The sequence below is a fragment of the Martes martes genome (genome assembly GCF_963455335.1).
Source record: "Martes martes genome assembly, chromosome: 7".
Classification (NCBI taxonomy): domain Eukaryota; kingdom Metazoa; phylum Chordata; class Mammalia; order Carnivora; family Mustelidae; genus Martes; species Martes martes.
Genome location: NC_137894.1, coordinates 21,976,491 through 21,981,593, shown reverse-complemented (window position 1 = coordinate 21,981,593; position 5,103 = coordinate 21,976,491).

Genomic DNA, 5,103 nt, shown 5'->3' with positions numbered 1-5,103 from the left:
AGGGAGTACAAATTAGGTCACAAAGTTGAGGGAAGATTTACTACTAGAAGAGGGATATAAACATTTTGTGAAGGCCACAGCTCTGAAACACAAGCAAACCAAAAGCTTGATATTTACTCAAGATCATAGAATATTCACCCTCTTTCAGACCTTATGACCACAACAAGGCAGCCCCAATATAATGAAGTGGATTACAGCTGAAACAGCTGCAAGATACAAATGTTCTAAGTAGTAAGACACAGGGAATCCCCAGAGCTAAAAAAGGAGACAAAAACAAAGTCATAAAGGAATTTGAAGCTTCTGGTACCTATAGTTACAACAAACATTAAACAAAACACAACTTATGGCCAAATTAACACAAAACCTCAAACGAAAGTCGTTACTTCATTTTCTAATAGTTGATATAACATGTCTAGTTTTCAAAACAAAAGTCCATGCTATAATGAGAAAAAACACAGGCTGCATAAACAATTTAATTATCTGAACCAGACTCAGAAATGACACAGATGTTGAAATTACCAGACAAGGAATATAAAATTGCTATCCTTAATACAGTAAGGGTTCTAACAGAAAAGTAAAGAATGTGCAAGAAGAGATGGTCAATGTAAGCAGAGATATGAAGATTCTAAGAAAGGTATCAAAAGAAAATACTGGATATAGCAAACACAGTAACAGATATGAAGAATGTCTTTGACAGGCTTTTGACACCCCTGAGGAAAGAATTAGTGAACTCAAATGTAAGTTAATAGACACCTTCCAATTGAAATGCAAAATGAAAAAAGAATGAATAACAACAGAAAAGAAAACAGAACATTCAGAAAATGTTTGACAGTAGCAAAGGAGATAATAATATGTGCAGAAAAAAATTAAAAACGCCACGAAAATTCTACTAGAAGAAAAAAATGAATTCTATAGAGTTACAGGTTACTAAATCAATATACAGAGACATCTGCATTTCCGTACACTAATAACAGAGTAGCAGAAACAAATTAAGAAAATAATCCTATTAATAATTGCATTAAAAAGAACAAAATATCTAGGAATAATTTAACCAAGGAGGTGTACTCTGAGAACTGTAAGACATTGACATAAGAAATGGAGATGACACAAATAAGCGGAAAGGTTTGAATCTGAATTGAAAGAATTAATATTCTTTCAATTGAAAGTCCTGAAAGAATTATATTGTTAAAACGTGTAAACTACCCAATGCAATCACCAGATTCAGTGCAATCCCTATGAAAATACCAGTAGTAGTTTTCACAGAACTAGATCAAATAATCCTAAAATCTGCATGGATCCCCAAAAGACCCTTAACAACCAAAGCAATCTTGAGAAAGGACAAAGCTGAAAGTATTCTGATTCTAGATTTCAAGATATACCATAAAACTACAGCAATAAAAACACTACAGTACCAGCAAAAAATAAACACATAGCTCAATGGAACAGATTAGAGCCCAGAAATACATCCACCTTTTTTATGGTCAATTCCTCTCCAACAGGTAAGACTACATAATGGGGATAAAACAGAGTCTTCAATAAATGGGTGTTGGGCAGCCAAAGAATGAAACAGGACCACTCTCTTACACCATTACAAAAATAAACTGAAAAGGTTAAAAACATAAATGTCAGGCCTGAAACCATAAAAGTCCTAAAAGAAAATATGGTACTAATCTATTGGATATCAGCCTTAGCAATATTTTTCTGGATGTGTCTCCAGTCTAGGGAAACAAAACCAAAATAAGCAATTGGGACTATATAAAAATAAAAATATGTTGCACACTATCAACAAAACAAAAAAGCAATCTATTGAATGGGAAATGGTATTTGCAAGTGATATATCTGACAAGGGGTTAATATCTAAACTATATACAAAACTCAGATCTATAAAGAATTATCAAATTCAACACCCAAAAAACAAATAATCCAGCCAAGACATGGGCAGAAGACATGAATACACACTTCTGCAAAGAAGGCATACAAATGGCCAACAGACACATGAAAAATGTTCCACATCACTTGTCATCAGGGAAATACAAATCAAACCCTCAATGAGATACCAGGCCACACCAGTCAGAATGGCTAAAATTAACAAGATAAGAAATAACAAATGAGGATGTGGAGAAAGGGGACCCCTCTTACACTATTGGTGGGAATACAAGTTGGTAGGGCCACTTGGGAAAACAGTAAGAGGTTCCTCAAAAAGTTAAAAATAGAGCTACCCTATGACTCAGCAATTGCACTACTAGGTATTTATCCCAAAGATACAAATGCAGTGATCTGAAGGGGCACATGCACCCCAATGTTTATAGCAGCAATCTCCACAAAGCCAAACTGTGGAAGAAGCTGAGATGTCCATCTACAGATTAATGGGTAAAGAAGATATGATAAATATGTGTGTGTGTGTGTGTGTGTGTGTGTGTGTATATATATATATATATATATATATATATATAAAAAACTAAGCCATCAGAAAGGATGAATACTTACCATTTACATCAACATGGATGGAACTGAAGGGTATTGTACCGAGTGAAATAAGTCAATCATAAAAGGAAAATTATCATATGATTTCACTCATATGTGGAATTTAAGAAATAGTGCAGAAGATCATAGGGTAACAGTTGGAAAACTGAGTGGGAATCTATCACAGATGGATTGCAGAGGGAGACAAACCATGAGGGACTTAAATATAGGAAACAAACTGGGGGGTGCTTGAGGAGAAATGGGTGGGGGTGTAGGGTAATTGGGAGATGGGGATCAAGGAAGGCACATGATATGATGAACATTAGGTATTATACACACTTAATGAATTACTGAACATTACATCTGAAACTAATGATGCACTATATGTTGGCTAACTGAATCTAAATAAAAAACAAATAAATATGATGAAAATATACATGAACCTATTTAAATCAACATTAAAAAACAAATAACCCATTTTTTTCTTTCACGATTTTATCTAAATGCAATGTATCTCAAATATAATGTAGTATTAATTTCAGGGTAGAATATAGTGATTCATCAGTTGCATCCAACACCCAGTGCTCATTACAACAGCCCTCTTTATTGCCCATAACCCAATTGTCCCATCCCCCCGACCACATCCCTTCCAGAAATTCTCATTTTCTTCCCTGTATTTAAGAGTCTCTTATGACTTGCTTCCCTCTGTGTACTTATCTTATTATTCTTTTCCTTGCCTTACCCGATGTTCACCTGTTTTATTTCTTAAATTCCACATACAAGCGAAATCGTAAGGTAGTTGTCTTTCTCTGACTGACTTATTTCACTTAGCATGATACCCTCTAGTTCAATCCATGTCATTGCAAACGACAAAGTTTCATTCTTTTTGATAGTGGAGTAATATTACATTGTATATTTATACTTCATCTGCTTTATCAATTCATCAGTAGATAGCCAACAAACAATCTAATTTAAAAGATGAACAGGGACCCTGACTAGATATTTTTCCAAAGAAGACAAATGTATGTTGAACAAACACATGAGAAGATGCTTGATATTATTAATCATAAGGAAAACACGAATTAAACCCACAATGATATATTACTTGAACCAGTCAGAATGGCTATTAAAAAAAAAGAGATAAAAAGAGAAGGAAAGAAAGAGGGAAAGAAGGAAGGAAAGGAAGAAGGAAAGAAAGAAAGAAAAAGGGAAGAATGCACAAATGTTTGTAAGGATATGGGGGGAAAAAACAATATCTTGTGCATTGCTATTTAAAATATAAATTGGTGCAGCCACTATGGAAAAAATATGTAGGTACCACAAAAAATTAAGTATAGAAATGTCATACTAATCAGTACTTCCACTTCTGGGTAGTTATCCAAAGAAAATGAAAACAATTTGGAAAGATATATACACCCCCATGTTTATTTCAGTATTATTTACAATTGCCATGATATGGAATAAATCTAAGTGTCCATTGATAGATGACTGGGTAAAGAAGATGTGACATACATATACAATGAAATATTGGTCATAAAAAATGAAATATCCCCATTGTGACCAGATGGATGAATCTGGGGATTATTATGCTAAGTGAAATAACTTAGACTAAGATAGACAAATACTATATGGTTTCACTTATATGTGGAATTAAAAAATAAAACAAAAGCAAAAAAAAAAAAAAAAACAACAACAACAAACTTAAACAGAAAACATGGGCAGTTTCCAGAAGGAAGTGGCAGGGAGGATAGGTGAAATAGGTGAAGGGAATTAAGAGGTACAAACTTCTAGTTATAAAATAAATAATAAATCACAGGGTTAAAAAGTATAGCATAAGGAATATAATCAATAATATTGTATAACTGTATGGTGACAGAAGGTAACACATATTGTGATGGGCATTTTGTAACATACATAATTGTCAAATCACTACGTAGCATTGTCAACTATACTCTAATTTTTGAAGTATAGTTAAAATAATTAAATATATATAATAAAATTTAAAAACTATGTGACAATATGGAAAGGTATAACCTACTCATAACTGTAATATCAGAATGATAAGAAAGAGAATAATATGTATTTCAGGGTGCCTGGATGGCTCAGTGGGTTAAAGCCTCTGCCTTCAGGGGCACTTGGGTGGCTCAGTGGTTTAAAGCTTCTGCCTTCAGCTCAGATCATGATCCCAGGGTCCTGGGATTGAGTCCAGCACTGGGCTCTCTGCTCAGCAGGGAGCCTGCTTCCCTCTCTCTCTGCCTGCCTCTCTGCCTACTTGTGATCTCTGTCTGTCAAATAAATAAATAAAATCTTTTAAAAAATAAAGAATAATACGTATTTGAAGTAAAAACAAAACAAAACAAACAACAATTAAAAAACCAAACAAACAAACAAGCAAAAACTTTACCTAAAAAAAGAACAAGGATAGGGATTACAGTGAAAACAACCAAACATTTGTTTGCTTGTTTGTTTGAAAATTTCTGGCTAGGGTAACTAATAAAAAAGAGAGAATATATAAGTGAACAATATCACAGATGAAAGAAAGGAAATCACTACTGATTCCATGGCTGTTAAAAAGATAATAAAGTCATACAATAATGAATTCTAGGGGCACCTGGGTGGCTCAGTGGGTTGAGCGTCTGC